General features: G+C 42.6%; 1 protein-coding gene across 1 annotated transcript in view; it reads left to right on the top strand.

Moving 5' to 3' along the window:
- Positions 1-24,844, top strand: part of DGKB (diacylglycerol kinase beta) — an 876,561-nt gene that overhangs the window by 124,017 nt on the left and 727,700 nt on the right. The gene's annotated exons all lie outside the window — the stretch shown is intronic.

Below are 24,844 nucleotides of genomic sequence, written 5' to 3'. Positions count from 1 at the left end.
GCAATCTCGTTCGGTACTCTTGATGTGCACCTCTGCTGGACCAGTGAGTGTGAGAGTAGGGATCTGGAAAAAGTGATTGGTATCTGTGTACAGGAAGGAGGGGTCTCTAAGGTGAGGGAAGTGTAGGTGGAGAGGGGGCTGGAAAAAAGTAAATATGGATGGTATCTGTACAGGAAGGGGGGGGGATGTTAGATGGGTGAAGTGTGGGTGCGGGGGGGGGAGGGAGGTCTGGGAAAACTAAATATGGATGGTATCTGTACAGGGAGGAGGCTTTAAGGTGGATGAAGTGTGGGTGCAGGAAGCCGCTGGGAACAAAGGTGGATGGCTTTGGGTTCAAAAATAAACTTGCAGAGTTTGGAATTGTTTGGCGCAGAATTTGGAATTTTTTGGTGTGGAATTCTGGCAGGAGTACTATAGACTGTGATCCTAGACTAATGTCTCTGATAATAGAGTCATCTAGCAGCATGATTTTACTGATCTGAGCCGTTTTATGTGTTTTTGATGGTGCCTGCATACTGCTGTGATGGACCTGAGGCTGGCAAAAATATTTTTAAACATATTTTTGAGGGTGGGAGGAGGTTAGTGACCACTGAGGGAGTAAGGGGAGGTCATCCCCGATTCCTTCCGGTGGTCATCTGGTCATTTCTGGCACCTTTTTGTGCCTTGGTCGTGAGAAAAACATGACCAGATAAAGTCGTCCAAGTGCTCGTCAGGGGCATCCTTTTTTTCCATTATGGGTTGAGGACGTCCTAGTGTTAGGCACGCCCAAGTCCCGCCTTTTCTGCGCCTCCAATATGCCCCCTTGAACTTTGGCCATCCCTGCAACGGAAAGCAGTTGGGGACGTCCAAAATCGACTTTCGGTTATACCGATTTGGACGACCCTGTGAGAAGGACGTCCATCTTCCGATTTGTGTCGAAAGATGGGCGTCCTTCTCTTTCGAAAATGAGCCCAATAGTGTTCCTTAAATTGAGGTTACTGTGGAAACTGCAGGATTTGCTTTCTTTTGAAAATTTTAGTAGAGGTTTATAATGCATTACATTTCCTCATTTTGATTATTATAACACCCTTGTGTTTGGTTTATCAGCTTATGTTCTTCAGACTGTTCAAATTGCACAAAATTCAGTAGCACGATTAACTTGTGTATCTAAAACTGAACATATCATGCCAATTTTTAGCATCACTTCATTGGCTCCCAGTATCAATAAGGACTGAGTTTAAAGTTCTTACACTGATTTTTAAAGCCTTAAAAAAATGCAGTTCCATCAATATTGCCAACTATCCTCAGGATTTATGAACCTGTGCACTCATTGAGGTCTGCTGGTCAAAATCTGTTGGATATGCCAACGTTTCGATCTGTTAGTGCATTGGGTCTTCGCTCCTCTATTTTTCAGGTTGCAGGGTCTAAATTGTGGATTAGTTTACTGGAAGAATTAGGTAAGATGGATACCTTACTTTCTTTCAGAAAGCAGCTGAAAATATTTTTATCCATAAAGCATTTGGAGGCCCTTTTACAAAAGTGCAGTGGGCCTACCGCTGGCTTGCAGCGCGTCAATTTGGCTCTACCTCCGGGCTCCCATTGTGTGCCATTTCTGGCACTAGAAGATAGTATTGTATTTTTTAGTGCTGGGGGCATGCCCTGTGGTAATCAGACAGTGCCGCACGCTTCCCAGTTACTGCTGGGCTACTTACAGAGCTTTTACCGCCTCCTGAATAGGAGGTGGTGTGGACTCCTTCAGCACACTGATGCCTTTGCTTAGTGCATGGTCATTTCCTTCTCCTTCAAAGAAAAAAGCCTGTTACCCCTGGTGGTAAAAGATGGCCTTGGTGCGTGGCCAACCACTCGTTGATGCCACAGCAGATCCTCTTTTTCCGCCGCTTGGTAAAACGAGCCCTTGAAGAACTGTGCTGTGATGAGAGATAAAATAGTCAAATTGATTTCTGAAGGTTGATTGCTGACTATTCATGTATGTTTGTACTGAGGTATGTAGAAGATGATTTGCATTTAGTGATTTCCCATATTTGTGATTGTGGATTATGTATGTTTATTTTGTACTATGCTTAGAACGAAGGATTATGCGGAATATAAATGTTTTTTTTAATGAATAAATAAATGAACAAATGAGATGTGAGTGCTGCACTAATGTCTAGAGAAACAGCCACAGCTATCTTTCCATTGTCAAGGTTGCCATGTATTTCACTGAGCAGAGCAGTAATAGTGATTTCTATACTAAACCTCTTCCTGAAGCCAGATTATCTGAGATATAAGGCATATGATTTTTCTATGAAAGTCAAAAACTGTTGGATAAGAACAAAGTTGAGAATACAGGTCGATAGTTATTAACCACTGACGGATCTAGAGGCTGTTTTTTCTGAATTGGTTTGACCACAGCTGTCTTGAAGGAACCTGACTAGTGGCACTACTAAAAGATACTATAGAGAGAGTGAGAGGTAATAAGCCATGAATAGGGATTTTAAGCCAGGAGGAAGGCATAGGGTCCATGTGCTATTCTATAAAGTCCATGCATAAATTTAATAACTTGCATCTGAAAATGGGTGTGGCCAAAAGAAAGGCATGGGTGGATCAGGGACATTCCCAGAAGTTAGGTGCGATGTTAAGAATACTGTGTCATTTACTATGTTACTGTCATTTGTATTGTATGCCTAACTACCAGAAATTGTGTATCAGCATTTATGCCAAGTTTTGGCAGATGTAAATGCTGATGCCCAAAGTTCGGCGCAAAATCCACACTAAGTTTGCATACTATAAAGGATAACCTGAGTGGAGCGCTCTTTATAGAATACTAGTTTAGCATGGATTATTCTAGTCCTAACTTGGGACGCTATTTACTGAATCCCCCCCCCCCCCCCAATTGTGCTAAAAACAGCAGTTTTTCTCATGTTAGTAAGAATTAGTTATTGAGGAATAGCATGCCGGTTTTCAGCGTTATGAGATTTGTGATGTCCATATCTTTCAAATGAGCACAGTTATGACATCAGCCATCTCGGTCATTAAAATTTCAAGATGAAGGAAATTTGGATATTCCTTCATTGTGATATATACATTGATTAGAAATATGTGGGTGACTCTTCTCAATAGTAGGCCTGAGAATATGGAATACTCTTAAGCTTCATTGGACAAGAGACAGACATTCGAAATTTTAGGAAGACCTACTTTTTTACTCAAGCATTCAAAGGGCAAAGGATATAATATAACTTAAGTAATTGGTGCATATTGCTAATTGCACTGATTAAATTAGTATCGGACATTTGGGGATATGTTTAGTCTGTATTTTATGAAATATTTGATTATATCTTGATGATGATATTTCATAAGTTTTCTTGAATCTCCGTAGAACTGATAGTGATTAGTAGAAGTATTTTTAAATAAACATATAGATAAAGTGTCTTCATTATTTTGAGAAAACACTGATCTTTAAGAGTATAAAACTAACCATGTTACATCAGTACTATTTAGGACAGCCAATAGTTTGGAGGAATATAACAGGCTGGTTACTTGAGCAATTACGAGTTCCACATGGAAAACAGTGTAATGTTTTCTGGCACACTAAGCTAAAGAAAATCAATAACTCACAGAACAGGTCCCTGGCTGACTGAGACCATTTCTGCTTTCTGAGTAGAACTGTAGGAAAAAAATAGTCTTTATCTCTTACCTCAAGGTATTAAGAATGACTGGGTTAATTAGTTCAGTAATATTAGTCTTTCAATCTCTGTCTCAGCGTTAGTTATTTCGGGTTGTTGGCATATTCTTTGAATGGCTGGAGAACTGCCTGATCTGTCAACATAGGAAATAACCTGACCCTCATATAGAGAACAGCAGTATGGTTTTTATTATTCTTCAGTTCCTAGGTCTTTGTAAAGGACCTTGTAGGCTCACAGTCACTTTCTCTGAAATCATCTGCTGTGGTTTTATTAGCTGCCTTAACAAGGCTTCCAGTTCAAACTATCTGCACTGTCACAAGAAGGTTAGGTGTTTAAGAGCTGCAATGATGAGTGATTTATTTTTGTTGTCTTTGTTGTTTGAGGTAGGGACAGATGGAGTTTGGGAGGAAGAGCAAGAGAGTGGTTGAGAAGATGAGTGTTACTGAGAAGTGAGAGGTGTGATGACGGTGAGGAGTTTTGGCGTGAAGCAGAGGGTGGGAGAGAAGAAGAATTTAGCAGAGGACAGAGGAGAAACTGAAATTGAAGTGCTCTCTGGTGGCTTAAGACACTGGAGAAATAAGGATGACGAAAGAAGCAGGCATGCAACTTTTCTTATTAAATCTAACATATTTTAATATAATACAAATATATTAATTTTCATATAGCTCATATAGCACATCGGGTGTAATTTTATAAGGCGTTTTAGGTGGCAGATAGGCATGTAAATTACTACTACTACTACTACTACTACTATTTAGCATTTCTATAGCACTACAAGGCATACGCAGCGCTGCACAAACATAGAAGAAAGACAGTCCCTGCTCAAAGTGCTTACAATCTAATAGACAAAAAATAAAGTAAGCAAATCAAATCAATTATTGTGTACAGGAAGGAGGAGGGTAGGTGGAGGCAGGTGGTTACAAGTGGTTACGAGTCAGAATTAATGTTAAAGAGGTGGGCATTCAGTTTAGATTTAAAGGTGGTCAAGGAAGGGTCAAGACGTAGGGGCTCAGGAAGTTTATTCCAGGCGTAGGGTGCAGCGAGACAGAAGGCGCGAAGTCTGGAGTTGGCAGTAGTGGAGAAGGGAACAGATAAGAAGGATTTATCCATGGAGCGGAGTGCACGGGAAGGGGTGTAGGGAAGGACGAGTGTGGAGAGATACTGGGGAGCAGCAGAGTGAGTACATTTATAGGTTAGTAGAAGAAGTTTGAACAGGATGCGAAAACGGATAGGGAGCCAGTGAAGCGACTTGAGGAGAGGGGTAGTATGAGTAAAGCGACCCTGGCGGAAGACGAGACGGGCAGCAGAGTTTTGAACCAATTGGAGAGGGGAGAGGTGACTAAGTGGGAGGCCAGCAAGAAGCAGATTGCAGTAGTCTAAACGAGAGGTGACAAGGGTGTGGATGAGGGTTTTGTTGGATTATTTGTAGTAAATAATTAGCAGATTTTAGTACACACAGCTTCAGCTTTAGAAATGTTAATTTCTTTCTTCATCTCTCTCTCATTCACCCCTGAATAATTCACTGCTGAGTCACTTTAAAGTTGAAGTAACAAAACATCTGTTTACTCACAGTTTGTAGTTAGATTATAATCAGACAGGCTTATATATACATATTACTATACATTTGTATTATCAGCTCCTTCCATGTGCTTAGATGGTAATGGATGCTCACACCACCATAGATCCTCTCAGGTTAGGAGAGATCATGAGCTCCATGTGCTCCATGTGCTGTGTGTGCTGCATCTAACCCCCACAGGAAGTTGCATAGCTGTGTGACCTCTCTAAGTAATTCACATCAGAGGTCACAGAGTAATCACAGAGAAATAATAGGTGACAGGCAATGCATGTAAAAATACAATACATTCCAACAAACCCCTTCTCATGCATAACTGTCATGCAATTATTTATTCATACAAAGTCCAAGCTTTATACGCAGATTCACAAAATGTTCTCTGGGTAACGGTTTGGTCATGATGTCAGCTGTCATCTCACTGGTGTGACAATAGTGTAGACTGATGACCCCTTCTTTCGCCAACTCTCGCACGTTGTGGTATTTCGTTGCGATGTGCTTGGTGCGTGACTGAACCTTGTCATTCTGTGACAGTCGGATGCAGCTCTGATTATCTTCCATTATCTGGATTGGTCTCTTTTCAGCTATTCCAAAATCCAGCATAAGTTTTTCAATCCACATCAGTTCTCTGCACGCTTCCGATACGGCCACGTATTCAGCTTCTGTAGAAGACAAACTCACAATACTTTGTTTATGACTGGCCCATGAAATTTGTACATTTCCATACATAAACACATATCCACTTGTGGATTTATAATCAGAATGATCCCCTGCCCAATCTGAATCACAGTAACATATTAGTTTTGGATTACTATTGGCTGAAATCTTTAATTTACAATCAATGGTACCCTTTAAATACCTTACCATCCTTTTAACTGCAGTCCAATCTGATTTGGTAGGTGAGCTGACCCTTCTGCTCAAAATTCCTACTGCATTTGCTATATCAGCCCTGTATGTGGTAGCTAGATATAAAAGCTTACCTATGGCTGATCTATATTGGATGTTATCTGGTAAAGGTTCTCTTACTGTTTCATCCTTCAGAAAATCAGTGATCATGGGAGTGCTTACAACTTGGGCATCTTGCATACCTAAACTTTCAATAAGCTCATTTATTTTCTGCTTCTGGCTTAGAAGATAAGAACCATCATTTTGTTTCTCAATTTCTATACCAAGATAGTATGACACATTTCCAAGTTCTTTTATCTCAACATTGTGGTTTAAACACTTTACAATGTCCTTGTACTCTTGCTCACTTTTGCTTGCAATGAGCAGATCATCAACAAAAGCTAAAATGTATGCATATTGTCCATTTCTGCACCTAGTGTACAAGCATTTATCTGCTTCACCTTGCTTAAATCCTAAATTTGTCAATATTTCATGCAATTTTTCATTCCAACATTTTGCACTTTGCTTTAATCCATAAAGACCTTTGTTTAATTTACACACTAGCTGTCTTTGTTTTGTATTTATGAAACCTGTTGGCTGTTCCATGTACAAGTCTTCAGTTATTTCTCCATGAAGAAACGCTGTTTTCACATCAATGTGTTTGACTTGCATGCCTTTTGAGACTGCAATGCTCAGAAGTGTTCTGATTGTCGTGTGTTTCACTACAGGTGCAAACACTTCATCAAAATCTTCTCCATATTTTTGAAGATATCCCTTTGCCACTAATCTGGCTTTATACCTTTCCACTTTTCCTTGTGCATTCCTTTTTAACTTGAATACCCATTTGCATCCTATAGCTTTCTTGCCAGGAGGTAATTTTGTAAGAATCCAAGTATTATTTTTATCCAATGCATCAATTTCTTCTTGTGCAGCTTTATGCCATTCAGCAGCTTCTTCTGCTGGCATTTTCTCAATCTCATCCCATGTTAAGGGCTCTTGAGCTTCTGCTGACTTTGTTAGGTAAGACAGTCTTGGGGGTGGAACACCTTTGTTTTCCCTGGATGAGCGTCTGACAACAGGTTGGTCTGACCTTTCCGCATCCTCTAAATCTGAGAGTTCTTCTCCAATTGATTCCCCTTCTCCAACTGTACTGTCTTCTTCAATGATCCTTTCTGTGTCTGCTTCCTCTGCCTGTTCCTCGTTAGATACAGGCGAGTTGCTTTCAGACATCTGCCTTGGTATGGCATTTATATACACTGGCATGTCTATTATGGTTCTAGTTTCATATTCTGGATGATCAGGCTCATCTGGGATAATCCAGCCTTTATCAACCCTTTTGTTTTCATCAAAATATGTAACATGTCTTATGCCAACAATGCCAGTTTTCAGATTCAAAATTCTATATCCTTTGTGTCCTGGAGTATAGCCAACTAAAATGCCCCTTTCTGTTGTGGAATCCAGCTTATGCCTTCTTTGCTTTGGTACATGAGCATATGCTGTACTTCCAAATGTTCTTATGTGTGACAGGTTTGGCTTCCTACCATGCCATGTCTCATGTGGTGTGCGCTCAGCGCCTTTAGTTGGCATTCTGTTTTGTAGGTAGACTGCTGTGAGAATGGCTTCCCCCCATAGTCTTTTAGGGAGATTGCTATCTGACAGCATACACCTGGTCATTTCCACAAGTGACCTAAATTTTCTCTCCGCAACAGAATTTTGCTCTGGTGTATAAGCTACTGTTGTGATATGTTGAATGCCTTCTTGTTCTAGAAATGTGCGCATGCTTTGTGAAATGAACTCACCACCATTGTCAGTCTGAAGAACCTTTGGTTTTCTTTCAAATTTATTGCTCACCATGGCTACGTATTTCTTCAGCATGTCTGTGACTTGACTTTTCTCTTTCAGCAAATAGGCCACACAATATCTAGAGAAATCATCCAAGAATATTAGCACAAATCTGTTATTTCCCAATGATGGGATATTAAACGGTCCACATAAGTCACTGTGTATTAAGTCCAGCACTTTATTACTCCTGTTTCCTGTGTATGCAGGAAATGAGGGTCTTACACCTTTTTGAGTAACACAGTCTATGCATTTCTCCATTTTACCAGCATCTGCACTTATCTGAATGCCGGTGGCTAGTTGCTTACTGTAAAGATCCTGGATCACCTTAGAATCACGATGTCCCAGGCGGCGGTGCCAGATTTCCAGACTACATTTACCATCATTCTTCCTTACTTGCGCCATATGTGAGGCTTCACCTGAAATGTTCAGCTTATAAACATCATTATGCATAAAAGCTTCAGCATACACTTCATCATTTTTAGAGATTGTGCACTTACTGTTTTCAAAATGAATCGCAAATCCCTTCTTATCTAATGTAGATACACTAAGCATATTGCAAACTGCTTGGGGAATATACAAGACATCACTTACAGGAATTTCTTTAACTTCATTAGACACTTTGCATTTTAAGAATCCAATACCTTTGCTTGGATCTTAGCAGTCCCTGCGTTTGCAGTTTTAAGAATACCTTCCTCTGGACACATTTCCTGAAAGAAATTCTTACAATTGGTTAAATGGCATGTGCTCCCTGAATCCAAAATCCAAGTACTTTCATTTGAATTATTATTTACCATAGTCAAAGATTTTTCTGCCATTAGAAAGCCCTTGTGTTTATCTTTGTCCTTCATACATTTCCTGGTTTGAAAATTCTTTAGTTCCATTGGCTTAGGTGAGCTAGAGGGAGTGTTTTGTGTTTCCTTACACCATTTAGATACATGTCCCTCCTTTCCACATGAGTAGCAAATCAGCTTGCCCTTGGGTGGAGTTTTCCCATAGCTCCGCCTTCCTCTGTTCTTTGCCAAGAAATTTGTTTCATTTCTCTCTGACTTGCTTTGAGAACACATCTCCTCAGAATCATTTATTATGCATTCCTGCCTTAGTTTTGATGTTGCCTGTTCAAAGATTGCCCTTCAATGGCCTCATTTACAGACCTAAAAACATCAAACTTCTTTGATAGTGAGGTAAAAAGAAATGCTCTTTTCAATGCATCACACATGGGAATTCCAGAAAGTTCTAACTTTTGAAATGAAGACATAAGATGCATAATGTGATCATTACATTTACTTTTATCCCTTAATTTGGTTTCATTCAACTCTGCCAACCAAATTGGTTGCTGCTTTGCATATGTAGTTGCATACATAGTTCTCAGTTTATATAAAATGTCCTTTGGTGTATCTTTTCCCTCCACTAATATGGCTTGTTTCTCTGAGAGAGCTTCCAAAAGCATGCACTTCACATAATAGTTTGCATTGTCCCATTCAGCCATATTTTCAGCTGTTCTGTCTTGGTCTAAGCATATATTTAATCCTTTTGCTCGAAGGAGACATATGAATCTTAGTTCCCACTGCTGATAATTAAACTCAGTTAATCTAGGCACCTTGAGAGAATAGAAAAATGGTGAATTTCCTCCCTCAGCCATTTTCTTAGCCTTCTGTCTGCTGTGTGGGGGGAGAGAGAGACAGACTGAATCTTTCCTTTAAAACTTAAGAGAAAAATGTGGCCTTTTTTTCTGCCTGGTAATATTTCTCTTCTTTTTCAATTCCTGGCCCTGGGCCCATAACCCTTTTGTTGGATTATTTGTAGTAAATAATTAGCAGATTTTAGTACACACAGCTTCAGCTTTAGAAATGTTAATTTCTTTCTTCATCTCTCTCTCATTCACCCCTGAATAATTCACTGCTGAGTCACTTTAAAGTTGAAGTAACAAAACATCTGTTTACTCACAGTTTGTAGTTAGATTATAATCAGACAGGCTTATATATACATATTACTATACATTTGTATTATCAGCTCCTTCCATGTGCTTAGATGGTAATGGATGCTCACACCACCATAGATCCTCTCAGGTTAGGAGAGATCATGAGCTCCATGTGCTCCATGTGCTGTGTGCGCTGCATCTAACCCCCACAGGAAGTTGCATAGCTGTGTGACCTCTCTAAGTAATTCACATCAGAGGTCACAGAGTAATCACAGAGAAATAATAGGTGACAGGCAATGCATGTAAAAATACAATACATTCCAACAGGTTTTGGTAGAGTGCTCGGAAAGAAAGGGGCGGATTTTACGGATGTTGTAAAGAAAGAAACGACAGGTCTTGGCGGTCTGCTGGATGTGAGCAGAGAAGGAGAGAGGAGAGTCAAAGATGACCCCAAGGTTTCGAGCCGAGGAGACAGGGAGAATGAGAGAGCCATCAACAGAAATAGAAAACGGGGGGAGTGGGGAGGTGGGTTTGGGGAGAAAAATGAGAAGTTCGGTTTTGGTCATGTTTAATTTCAGGTGGCGTTGAGACATCCAGATAGCAATGTCAGACAAGCACGCTGAAACTTTGGTTTGGATGCAAGGTGAGATATCAGGGGTAGAAAGGTAGATTTGGGAGTCATCAGCATAGAGATGGTAGGAAAAGCCATGGGATGAGATTAATGAACCAAGGGAAGAAGTGTAGATAGAAAAGAGGAGGGGACCAAGAACAGAACCCTGAGGTACGCCGACAGGCAGAGGGATAGAAGTAGAAGAGGATCCACCAGAGTGAACACTAAAGGTGCGGAGGGAGAGGTAGGAAGAGAACCAGGAAAGGACAGAGCCCTGGAATCCAAGTGAGGACAGGATATCAAGGAGTATGCTGTGATCGACAGTGTCAAAAGCAGCGGAAAGATCAAGAAGAATGAGGATGGAATAGAGACCTCTGGATTTAGCCAGTAATAGGTCATTGGAGACTTTAGTAAGAGCAGTTTCGGTTGATTGGAGAGGGCGAAAACCAGATTGTAGTGGGTCAAGAATAGCATGTGAGGAGAGAAAATCAAGGCAGCAACGGTGAACAGCGCGCTCAAGTAATTTGGAGAGAAAAGGGAGGAGGGAGATGGGTCGGTAATTAGAGGGACAAGTAGGGTCGAGTGAAGGCTTCTTAAGGAGAGGTGTGACCACAGCATGTTTAAAGGCAGTAGGGACAGTTGCAGTGGAAAGTGAGAGGTTGAGAATGTGACAGATAAAAGGAATAAGAGCAGGTGAGATGGCATTAAGAAGGTGGGTGGGAATGGGATCAGAGGAACAGGTGGTACATTTTGAGGAAGAAAGGAGAAGTGTAGTTTCCTCTATAGTAACTTCAGGAAAGGAGGAAAAAGAATGAGGGGAAGGAGAGAGAGGGGAACGGACTAGTGGAGGGAGAGGTGGCGAGGTGGAGAATTCAAGGTTTATCTTTTGAACCTTGTCGTGAAAGAATTCAGCAAGGGTCTGAGGAGATAATGAAGGGGGAGTTGGGGGAGGGGGCACCTTGAGGAGAGAGTAAGTGATCTCTTACAAAATACGGACTAGCGGAAAAATATGTGCCAAGATTTGATGGTGCACACTTTGATATTAGACATGCTAACGAGTAGAGTTTGGGTAGAGCATAGGTAACATGCAGAAATTATAGATGCTATAAATTACACACATTCCAATATCCAGGGGCAGGCATTTATATCAGCCATAGGGCTGGTGTCTATGGTTGTGCTTAAATATAGTTTTTTTGACCAGTTTTGCTAGTATTCTATAAAGAAAAGTAGATGCCTACCATTCTTTATAAAATAGGCTTAAAATAGGTACCTGATCAGCTTCTTATCCTAGATGCCTGGTTATGGAATTACCCCCCACTATGCACATGTATGCCTATGACATATGCCTATGCACTGCCCGAAAAAGGCTTTGATTGCAGTTTCAAATTCCAAATGTTGAGGTGACTGTTGATAATACATTTTAAAATTGTGGCCACTTACAAATATATGGCTGTGACAAGAAATAGCTGTTGTTTCCCCACCCCCATGCTGATCCCTATTCTCTGTTCCACCCTGAATTAGTATGTTGTTATTTCTGTAACTGCTGTTAGCCACATAGAGCCTGCTATGTTGGGAATATGTGGGATATAAATGTTCTAAATAAATAAAATAAATAAATAAATAAAAATGATATGACACCTATCCATTTTTACCTGTTTTACTCTCCAAATACCCTTAATTTCCCATTTTAACATTTAGGGGTAATTTTGTAAAGGCTTTACTACATATAAATTCCTGTATACACATGTTAAAGGCCTCTTATAACATTGCTGAAGAGTTAGAAGGAAAAGTTTGCTTTTCTGCAAATGATACAAAGATTTGTAACGGAGGGAGTGGATGACAAGAGAAGTGATCTACAAAAATTAGAATGGTGTCATGTTTGGCAGTTAAAATTTAATGTGAAAAAATGCAGAGTGATGTACTTGGGGTTTAGAAATCCTAAAGAGCTATATGCAAAAGGGGAGAAGAAAATGGAAAGGGGATATTTAATACAAATGTTTACATATTTGAAAGGTATTAATGGGCAAACAAACTTTTTCCAAGGATGAGGAAACGAACCAGAGGATATGAAATAACGCTGAAAGGAGGAAAATTTAAAAGCAGCATTAGGAAATAATTTTTCACAGAAAGGATGATGGATGTGGAATGCAAGTACACCCTAGGCACATAAAAAGTGATGATATATAGATCCCAAGTCACTTAGAAATGCATAAAGCACCGAGGACATACAGCTTGGCTATTGAAGTTTGCAGAAAGGTTGGATGTCAGTGTTAAGGGTAAAGAAACTTGTATAATTCTGGCTTTCTCATAGTTGTTCTGCCTCTTATATGGGGATTCAGGGAAACCCATGATAGGAAGATTAGTTTTGAAGGGGGGAAGGCACAAAACAACAACAATGGAGATAGAGCAGTGAGCTGAGGACTAGGGAAGCCAGGGTTCAAATTCCACTGACACATCTTGTGACATTTATATCTTACATTACCCCAAGTCAGTGGTTCCAAACTTTTTCAGTTCATGGTACCCTTAGTGTCTGAGCAATTTTTCGTGGCACCCCCCCCCCCCCCCCAGCCACACAGGTCTCCACCCCTCCTACAACACAGGTCTCTACCCCCCCACCCAGCTACACATCATGTCCAATATTTCTCCCTTCTCTATTCACCCCCCAAACCATGCTCCCTTATAATCCGTATAACCCGTATTTTACCTTGTTCCTGGGGAAAGGAGGATGAAGCCCGGAGCTGAGCACAGGAGGGAGGCAACATAATGTCTCGCAGTCCCGGCCTCCCTCCCTGAGAGCTGAGTAGTGCGTAGCCAAAGTCCTGAGGCGGGAGCTGGCCTCCAAACTTCCAGGCTGCCGGCATTAGCAGCGATGTGTAAGCTCTGCCTTTAGCCTGCCCCGGAAGCCTTCTTTGTACAGCCACTTCCTGCTCCCGTGTAGGTAGGACGCTGTAAAAAGAAAGCTTCAGAGGTAGGCCGAAGGTAGTGCTTACATCGCTGTTGGCAGCCTGCAGCCAGCGGGCGGGCGGGGCAGTGGAGAGAGGAAGGTGAACGATACTGCACCAATCAGTGTTCTAGCACTTGGCGTGTGAACTCCCATCTGCCTCGCTGCACCCCTGTGAGTTTGCCAATACGCACTGGGGTGCCATGGCGCACAGTTTGGGAAACGCTGCCCCAAGTAATCTTGAGTTCAATATGGCTTACAATAAAGAAGTATTATATCAAGTATTTAAAATAATTCATAGTACAATACATTCAATACATAGAATACAGAATAATTATGAAGAACGTATGTATAGATTCAGAATAATTAACAAGTAAAAAGGATAAGGTACAGATAGCATGTAGGTTTTAACATCCAGCTAAATTCGACCTGAGATTTGTTGTGCATTGATAAAAACGTTTTGAAGAAAAACGATTTCAGAATTTTGAGAAATTTCAAGTAATTTTGTGACATCTAATTGTATTTGGCAGAGTTTCACCATTTGGTACACTGATAGGTAAAATTGGCAGAATGAATTGATTTATATTTTACTTTCTTGCAATTTGGGAAATGGAGGCTTAGGTAATCCTTAGCTCAATAAATGGCATTGTGTAGAGGGAGCTTAATAAGAAGTTGTATCTAATCTGAGTTTATACCATGTAATATTTGAAAGATAAAAGCAGAGAGTTTAAAAAATGATCCTAGCTTTTATGGGGAGCCAATGCAATTGGAGTAATAATGGTGAGGCCCTATCAAAATGCGGTACTTGAAAGATAAATATAGCTGCAGTATTCTGAGCAGTGTGTGGTCTTTGTAAAATACACTCCTTGCTACCAGCGTATATGGCATTGCAGTAGTCAAATTGGATTAAGACTAAGAACTTACAAGTAGCCTAAAGATGTCAGATGAAAAGAAGGATCTTATTCATTTCAGTTTCCAAAGGGACTTGAAAGATGTAGGGGTCCTTTTACAAAAGAGCGCTTGCGGTAGTGTAGGTGCGGGATTTGGGCACCCACCAATCCATATTTTAGCGCACCTGTAAAAAAGGCCTTTTTTTATTGCTGCTGAAAATGGACGTGCGGAAAAATGAAAATTGCCACGTGTCTATTTTGGGTCTGAGATCTTACCACCAGCCATTGACCTAGCAGTAAAGACTCGCGTAGTAACAGGGTGGTAGTGACCTATGTGCATGAAATGCAACTTGGCGCATGTCCGTTACGCGCGCTGAAAATAAAAAATATTTTTCAGATGCACATATCGGACGTGCACCAAAAATGAAATTACTGCAAGAGCCACGCAGTAGTCGGGCAGTAACTCCATTTTTGTGCATGTTGAGCGTGCGCAGACACTTACGCAGCTTAGTAAAAGGATCCCTTAGTAACTACTGAGGATATCTGGGTTTCTAATGTTAAATGTTGGCCTATAATTACACCTAATATTTTTAGAGTGGTTTCTAAGGGGTAAGAAGTATGATCTATAGCAGTTCCCAAACCTGGTCCTGGAGGCTCCCCAGCCAATCAGGTTTTGAGTATATTCACAATGAATATTCATGAGATAAATGTGCATGCAGTGGTGGCAGTGCATACAAATCTCTCTCCTGAATATTTATTGTGGGTATCCTGAAAATCTTACTGATTAGGGTGCCTCCAGGACCAGGTTTGGGAACCACTGATCTGTAGTGAATCTATTGTAAGAACTGTAGTCAAAAAGATTAGTTATTACCAAGAATTTTTTTTCTCTGTTTAATTTCAATTTAAATTCGGAAGCCCAGGATTCCATCAAGTCAAGACCCAGTTTGATCTTGTTAAGATTTTCATGAAAGCGATTTTTAAAAGGGATATAAATTATGACATCATCAGCATGAATGAAAGAGTGGAACCCTGCTGTCTCTAATTTGCAACCCAAAGGTGCCATCTTCAAATTAAATAGGATAGGATACAGAGGAGAACTCTGTTGTTTGCCGCAATTATGAGACGATGGTGGTGAAATGGAACCCAATATATTTGCTTGATGGGATCTGAACTTCAGAAAGCCCTGGAACCACATAAGGTCACATAATTGAAAGTGGTCTGGTAGTTGGTTTAATAGTAAATTGTGATTTATTACATCAAAAGCGCTGGACATGTTGAATTGCATCACTAAAATCTTGTACAATCTTACGGGCAATTCTATAATTGGCACCTTCAGTGAGACTCACCAATGCTGTGCACAGAGCACCAATTCTATAATGGCATTTGCGTGTTGATACCATTATAGAATACTAGCATTAACCCAAATTGGCATGCCAAAATGTAGGTGCAACCATTTACGCCAGCTGTATGGCATGTGTGCCTTGCAAAGCATGTAATGTACAGTATTCTATAAATTATTTATGTAAGTTGGAGACATACCCATGTTCCACTTATATATACATCCCTCTTGCTATGATGCACTAGAGCCCTTAGATGTGATCTAATAGAATGGTGCCTAATGCACTTGTGCATGTGTCTGTCAGTTTTTCACCTCTAGTGTATATGTTGCTCCTGTAAAATGGTACAAAGTGATAGAATTGCCCTGATTTGCTGTCTGGCTGAAATTTGTATTCTTTGGATGATACTGATTGCTAATACTTGTGTCAGGAGAGCCTCTCTGGTGGTCATGTGGTCTAGGATTGGTAACTCAAGATAGGAGAAGGAGGTGGTATCCAGAGGAGTGCTGCTGATTCTGGTAATGCTGCCAAGGGAAACTATTCTTTTCCCTGCATGGCCCTTCTTTCTCATACACTCATATTTCTCTTGCACCCTATCTACTTCTACTTCTAGTAACAGAACATTGGTAATACTCCCTTTGACTCATGGTGGCCACAAAATAACAATCCAGCTGGGTGAGGAGTCTGAGCAGTATTTGGAGCAGTGGCATAGCCCGACAGCCAATTTTGGGTGGGCCTGAGCCTAAAGTGGATGGGCACAACGTTTTCTCTTTGCCCCCTCTTCCCCCAGCACTTCCCAACTCAAATAAATGCTTTAGCTGATGAGGATCACCAACCTCTGTCAGCTAAAGACTTCCACCAAAGATGGCCAGAACTCCCTTTTACCAAACGTGACAGGCAGCAGCAACTCCTTGAGCCATCAATGCCAGTACCCCATGCATGCTTAGCTGTCGGTGGCACAAGGATGCTGTCCCCATCTGCCAAGCTCAGTAGAAAGGAGTTCTGGCCACCTTTAGAGGAGGTCCTCAGTGCAGGGTTTGGGGATCCCTACCAGCTACAGCAAGGGTCAGGACTGGTGTTAAACATGCTGGGAGCCCAAGGCAGAAAATAAAGAACCCCCCCCCCCCCCCCAAAATTCTTCTTCTCTCTGCCTCCCCTCTGATCTCCACATCTGCCATTACAGTTACACTGACAGACCCTCACCAAATACAGAACAAGGGATCACAAATTAGAAATAAAAGTATGTAGACAAAAATTGAACTGGGAACTTCTGCATGTACTGCAACATTGGAGAAATAACAACAAAAATGCATTTCCTTTTCTACTGAACACAATAAAAAGACATGTCTCAAAGCTAAAATATTACATTTAACATTAAAAATAAAATGCTTTTTCTACCTTTGTTGTCTATATTTTATTTTTCCATCATGTTGGTTCCACTTTCTCTTTGCTACTTTCCTGTCTGTCTTTTGCTTTTTTTTTCAAGTGACTGCTGTCCATTTGTCTTTCTCTCTTCCTCCTTCTACTACTACTATTTAGCATTTCTATAGCGCTACAAGGCGTACACAGCGCTGCACAAACATAGAAGAAAGACAGTCCCTGCTCAAAGAGCTTACAATCTAATAGACAAAAAATAAAGTAAGCAAATCAAATCAATTAATGTGTGTGGGAAGGAAGAGAGGAGGGTAGGTGGAGGCGAGTGGTTACAAGTGGTTACGAGTCAAAAGCAATGTTAAAGAGGTGGGCTTTCAGTCTAGATTTAAAGGTGGCCAAGGATGGGGCAAGACGTAGAGGCTCAGGAAGTTTATTCCAGGCGTAGGGTGCAGCGAGACAGAAAGCGCGGAGTCTGGAGTTGGCAGTAGTGGAGAAGGGAACAGATAAGAAGGATTTATCCATAGAGCGGAGTGCACAGGAAGGGGTGTAGGGAAGGACGAGTGTGGAGAGATACTGGGGAGCAGCAGAGTGAGTACATTTATAGGTTAGTAGAAGAAGTTTGAACAGGATGCAAAAACGGATAGGGAGCCAGTGAAGCGACTTGAGGAGAGGGGGTAGTATGAGTAAAGCGACCCTGGCGGAAGACGAGACGGGCAGCAGAGTTTTGAACCGACTGGAGAGGGGAGAGGTGACTAAGTGGGAGGCCAGCAAGAAGCAGATTGCAGTAGTCTAAACAAGAGGTGACAAGGGTGTGGATGAGGGTTTTGGTAGAGTGCTCGGAAAGAAAGGGGCGGATTTTACGGATGTTGTAAAGAAAGAAACGACAGGTCTTGGCAATCTGCTGGATATGAGCAGGGAAGGGGAGAGAAGAGTCAAAGATGACCCCAAGGTTTCGAGCTGAGGAGACAGGGAGAATGAGAGAGCCATCAACAGAAATAGAAAACGGGGGGAGCGGGGAGGTGGGTTTGGGGGGTGGGGGGAAATGAGAAGCTCGGTTTTGGTCATATTTAATTTCAGGTGGCGTTGAGACATCCAGACAGCAATGTCAGACAACCACGCTGAAACTTTGGTTTGGATGCAACCAACTTTCCTACATTTACGACCTCTTTATCTCTCATACTCTCCATCTGCTTGCTCTGAGACTTGGCTTTGCCCTGAAGACTTTACTTCAGCTGCAGCCCCTTGTCATGGAGGTTATCTTTTCTTCCATACTCCTCACCCGGTTGGCCATGGAGGTGGTGTCGGGCTACTACTCTCACCATCTTGTAGATTTCAACCTCTTCTTCCACCTCAGTCTCAATGCTTTTCTTCCTCCAAAGTCCACTCTATCCATCTATTCACTTTACCTCTCCGAGTAGCAGTCATTTATCAACCCCCTGAAAAGACCCTTTCTTCCTTTCTCACTGACTTTGACTCCTGTCTTTCCTTCTTTCTTGAGCCTTCATCTCCTTCCTTCATTCTTGGGAATTTTAGCATTCATGCTAATGATCCCTCTGACTCTTATGCTTCTCAGTTTCTCACGTTAACATCCTCTTTAAATCTTCAACTGTGCTTCACTACCCCTACTCACCAGAATGGCTACTGTCTTGATCTTGTTGTCTTCTCCAACTGCTCTCTCTTCAGTTTCTGTACCTCAGCTCTTCCCCTCTCTGACCATCATCTGATAACTTTCACACTTAAACATCATCCCCCATAGTCCTGTCCAATCTCCACCACTACATTTAGGAATCTTCAAGCTATTGACTTTTCCACTCGATCCTCCAGTGTTTCAAACCTCTTCTCAACTACTATGTTATCCAAGTCAGTCAATGAGGCTGTCTCTTCCTATAATACTATTTTCTCCTCTGCTCTGGATACTCTTGTGCCTCCCATTCACCGTTCTCATCCCATGGCTTTTCCTACCATCTCTATGCTGATGACTCCCACTAGCTCTTCCATTCCCCATCTCACTCCTTCCCAGCCTTCCATTCCCTTCCATCTTCAATCTACATACCATTACCATATTTCTACCCCATGTAATCACCGTCCTCTCATTCATTTTCTTGTCATCCCCACCTCCCTGGGCCTCTCCCACATGTTTTCCATCATTCCCAGTGTCTCACTCCCTCCACCCTTCCAGCCCAGCATCTCTTTCTTACCTCCCCACTCTCGTAGCCTGACATCTCCCTGTCCCTTCCACCCCACCCCCCACCAGCATCTTCCTCTCCCTTCTTTCTCCTTTTCTACCCCTTCCCCCGTGATCCAGCATGTCTTCCTCTCTCTCCCCTTCCACCCATTGTCCATCATCTCTCCCTTAATCCCTTCTTCCCCTGGATCCAACATCTCCCTTTTTCTTCCCACTCCTCTCTCTCATGCAGCATCTCTCCTTCCCTCTCATCCACCTCCATGTCCAACATGGTTCCTTCTCTCCCATTGTCCACCATTTCTCCATGTCTTGTGCCCCTGGTCTAACATTGCTGTGCAGAATCTCTCAATCCTTCCTTCCCCTCACCTCCACTGTCATGTTTGACATTTTCCCTTCCCTTTCCTCCACTGCCATGTCCAACACTTTTTTCCTCTCATCCTTTACCACTCCTGTGCAGCCTCTCTCTCCCTCTCCCCATCCTACCCCACCAATTCTCTCTTCCCACCCACCCACTTCTATCCAACAATTCTCCCTTCCCACCCACCCACCCTATCCAACAATTCTCCTTTCCCACCCACATCCAGCAACCACCCATATCCAACAATCTCCCTACCCATCCACCCACCCACCCTCCCACATCCAACAATTCTCCCTCTCTCTTCCCCCCTGCAGCATTGCTCCCTCCCTCCCCCTCATGTCGAACAGTTATTCTTCCACCCCACCTAGCATTATCACTGCCTCACTCCCTCACACCAACAGTTCTTCTGTGTCTTTCCCTCTCCCCCCTCCCTGTATGCTGTAGGTTTTGTTGGCTCCCTGCCTCACTTACCATCTTTGCCAGTCTGCGGTATTAATTCTACAGGAAAGCCGCATGGTACCTGGGCTGTCTGCATGCTGTGGCTGCTTCCTTCTGGCCGGCTCCACCTTCTCAGATATAACCACCTCTTTTAGAGGAAGTGAGGCCGGCATGGAGGAAGCAGCCACAGCGTGCAGACAGCCCTGATCCCGTGCAGATTTGCTGTAGAATTAATACCTTTGCCCGACAGAAGTGTTAAGGAAGGGAGGGAGGGAACAAAACTTGCATCATGCCAGCGGGTGGCTGGAGGGAGGAGGAGCAGGAGGTGCAATACTAATGAGCAGCAGGCAGGTTTGGGCTTTGGAGACATAGAGGGGCATTTTTGATTTAACGTCTAAGTCCGACTTTGGACGTCTTGCAAAAACCTCCAGAATCTGAATAGAAAAGAAGGTCATTTTCAAAGAAGAAAAAGTCTATCTTTTTTTTCGAAAATACTATTTTGAGCAAGGTTTTGTGAATTGAACATTTTGTTTTTTGGTCAATTTTTGAAAAAAAAAAAGTCCATGCATTTTTAGTAGACTGGTCCCCTTGACATCCCAGGAAAGCAATAGGGCACCCTAGGGGGCACTGTAGTGGACTTCATAAAACTTCCAGGTACACATCTCACCATTGCTCCCTTACCTTGTCTGCTGAGCCCCTCAAAACCCGCTACTCCCAACTGTACACAACTACCTTAGCCCTTACGGGTGAAGGGGACATATATATGTGGGTACAGTGGGTTTCTGCTGAGTTTTGGAGGGCTCACAGTTTCCTTCAGAAGTGTAAGAGGTAGGGGGAGGGTCATGAGCCTGGATCCACCTGTCTGCAGTGCACTGCATCCACCATTAGAGTACTCCAGGGACCTGCATGCTGTTCTAATGGACCGGAGCATAACATCTGAGGCTAGCAAGTAATAGTTTTAATCACATTTTTTGGGGGGTGGGAGGGGGGGTTAGTGACCAGTGAGAGAGTAAGGGGAGGTCATCCCTGATTCCCTCCAGTGGTCATTTAGGCACCCTTTTGTGCCTTATTCATTATAAATATATCCCAATCTTCCCAAACACTGTTAACTTAAATAATAAATTAATGGTGTCCCAGTGCTTCAACTCAACACAATTTTTTCATATATTTCATTATTTTCCAGAACGGGGGTCTTCAGATTAAAACTTTCCCGCCATTCGGAACAATTAGTTCCTTATATCGGCGTCACATACATCTTCATTAGTCCACCCGTGATGGAATTTTTCCTTTTATTTAGTGCTTTACTTATATTTGTATAGATATATATGCTTCCTAGCAGTTTTATATTCAAAATTTTTTTAAAACTTAGCTTTCTAATCGCCATTCAACAGCATTTTTCTCCCGAAGCCAACCTCTGCCGACATGGCCAGGTTTCGATATACTTCTTCAGGGAAGAGGTGTGCAATTCAAGGTATAACCCATTGTATTATCTCCATTGAAAGGAAAAGAAAAAAATGGCAGCCATTTTTTTCTTTTCCTTTCAATGGAGATAATACAATGGGTTATACCTTGAATTGCACACCTCTTCCCTGAAGAAGTATATCGAAACCTGGCCATGTCGGCAGAGGTTGGCTTCGGGAGAAAAATGCTGTTGAATGGCGATTAGAAAGCTAAGTTTTAAAAAAATTTTGAATATAAAACTGCTAGGAAGCATATATATCTATACAAATATAAGTAAAGCACTAAATAAAAGGAAAAATTCCATCACGGGTGGACTAATGAAGATGTATGTGACGCCGATATAAGGAACTAATTGTTCCGAATGGCGGGAAAGTTTTAATCTGAAGACCCCCGTTCTGGAAAATAATGAAATATATGAAAAAATTGTGTTGAGTTGAAGCACTGGGACACCATTAATTTATTATTTAAGTTAACAGTGTTTGGGAAGATTGGGATATTTTTGAATTAAGTCCCCACACTTGGAATAGCATAGGTCTACTTAATTGGATTATTCATTATAAAAGCAGGTCTAGCTCAAAACGTCTTAGTTTTCGTCCTGGACAGTTTTGTTTTGTTCCATTATGGCTGAAAAACGTTAAGGGCGGGATTTGGGCATTCCTAATTGTTAGGAACGCCCAAATCCTGCCCTTAACATACTCCTGACACACCCCCTTGTGATTTGAACGCACTTCTGATGGATTTCATAGAAAAACATCTAAAATTGGTTTTGAAAATACCAATTTGGACGTTTTTTTGTGAGAAAAATGTCCAAATGCAGATTTATGCCACTTTTTGGACGTTTTTCTCTTTTGAAGATGAGCTCCATAGTCTCCCCAAGTCTTTTATACTCGGTGCCTGTGGGGCGTACTTTTGTTGGATGGGCCTGAGCCCAAAGTGGGTGGACCCACCTGTGGCTATGCCCCTGATTTGCAGTTGAAGCTGCAAGTACTCAGTCAGACTCGGCATCTCCTCTTCCATTCCCTGTTCCAAAAAGGTGATTATAGAACTACAACCTATGAACATTATAGATGTATATCTGCTAGATAATTCTGCATTAGACCATTCCCATACATAGACTGAATGATGAAAATTTAAATGATTTGCTCATTTATAGTGGAGACGTAGCCAAATAGAGCAGTGAGCTCAGAACCAGGAAAGCCAGGTTGAAGTCCCTCTGCTGTTCCTTGTGATTTTGGGCAAGTCACTTAACACTCCATTGCCTCAGGCGCATAGCCAGACCTCAGTTTTGGAGAGTGTCTGAGACCAAAGGGGGGGCTCATTTTGCTTTGTCCCCCCTCCTCACCCACCACTGCAACCCCACATACCTGGGCTGGCGGGGTTTCCCCGAGCCCTGCCAGCAAAAACTTTCTTCCAGTGCTGTTTGCTGTCATGCTGCCTGCCCTGTTTACCCCCCATGGCACATATGTTTGATTTTAATGCAATTGAGCATGTGTGAAGCCTCACACATGCTAAATTTCACAAAAACCAAGCATGCGCATAGGGGGTGGGGAAGCAGGGCAGGCAATGTGGCAGCAACAGTGCTGGAAGAAGGCTTCTGCTGGCAGGGCTTTGGGACCCCTACTAGCCAAACCAGCATATCTCGGGGGAGGGGGGTGTCTGAATTCAATTTGCGGGGCCCAGCCCCCAAGCCCCCATCCCAGTGGCTACGCTACTGCATTGCCTCAGGTGCAAACTTAATTGTAAGCCCTCCAAGGGCAGGAGTGGAGTGGAGGAGTGACCTAGTGGTTAGAGTGGTGGACTTTGGTCCTGGGGAACTGGGTTCGATTCCCACTGCAGGCACAGGCAGCTCCTTGTGACTCTGGGCAAGTCACTTAACCCTCCATTGCCCCAGGTACAAATAAGTACCTGTATATACAGTGGGGGAAATAAGTATTTGATCCCTTGCTGATTTTGTAAGTGTGCCCACTGACAAAGACATGAGCAGCCCATAATTGAAGGGTAGGTTATTGGTAACAGTGAGAGATAGCACATCACAAATTAAATCCGGAAAAATCACATTGTGGAAAGTATATGAATTTATTTGCATTCTGCAGAGGGAAATAAGTATTTGATCCCCCACCAACCAGTAAGAGATCTGGCCCCTACAGACCAGGTAGATGCTCCAAATCAACTCGTTACCTGCATGACAGACAGCTGTCGGCAATGGTCACCTGTATGAAAGACACCTGTCCACAGACTCAGTGAATCAGTCAGACTCTAACCTCTACAAAATGGCCAAGAGCAAGGAGCTGTCTAAGGATGTCAGGGACAAGATCATACACCTGCACAAGGCTGGAATGGGCTACAAAACCATCAGTAAGACGCTGGGCGAGAAGGAGACAACTGTTGGTGCCATAGTAAGAAAATGGAAGAAGTACAAAATGACTGTCAATCGACAAAGATCTGGGGCTCCACGCAAAATCTCACCTCGTGGGGTATCCTTGATCATGAGGAAGGTTAGAAATCAGCCTACAACTACAAGGGGGGAACTTGTCAATGATCTCAAGGCAGCTGGGACCACTGTCACCACGAAAACCATTGGTAACACATTACGACATAACGGATTGCAATCCTGCAGTGCCCGCAAGGTCCCCCTGCTCCGGAAGGCACATGTGACGGCCCGTCTGAAGTTTGCCAGTGAACACCTGGATGATGCCGAGAGTGATTGGGAGAAGGTGCTGTGGTCAGATGAGACAAAAATTGAGCTCTTTGGCATGAACTCAACTCGCCGTGTTTGGAGGAAGAGAAATGCTGCCTATGACCCAAAGAACACCGTCCCCACTGTCAAGCATGGAGGTGGAAATGTTATGTTTTGGGGGTGTTTCTCTGCTAAGGGCACAGGACTACTTCACCGCATCAATGGGAGAATGGATGGGGCCATGTACCGTACAATTCTGAGTGACAACCTCCTTCCCTCCGCCAGGGCCTTAAAAATGGGTCGTGGCTGGGTCTTCCAGCACGACAATGACCCAAAACATACAGCCAAGGCAACAAAGGAGTGGCTCAGGAAGAAGCACATTAGGGTCATGGAGTGGCCTAGCCAGTCACCAGACCTTAATCCCATTGAAAACTTATGGAGGGAGCTGAAGCTGCGAGTTGCCAAGCGACAGCCCAGAACTCTTAATGATTTAGAGATGATCTGCAAAGAGGAGTGGACCAAAATTCCTCCTGACATGTGTGCAAACCTCATCATCAACTACAGAAGACGTCTGACCGCTGTGCTTGCCAACAAGGGTTTTGCCACCAAGTATTAGGTCTTGTTTGCCAGAGGGATCAAATACTTATTTCCCTCTGCAGAATGCAAATAAATTCATATACTTTCCACAATGTGATT

The sequence above is a fragment of the Microcaecilia unicolor genome, chromosome 1, assembly GCF_901765095.1.
Source record: "Microcaecilia unicolor chromosome 1, aMicUni1.1, whole genome shotgun sequence".
In the NCBI taxonomy this organism is placed as follows: Eukaryota; Metazoa; Chordata; class Amphibia; order Gymnophiona; family Siphonopidae; genus Microcaecilia; species Microcaecilia unicolor.
The sequence above is the reverse complement of the archived record's forward strand: the minus strand, read 5'-3'. Positions and strand labels throughout refer to the sequence as shown.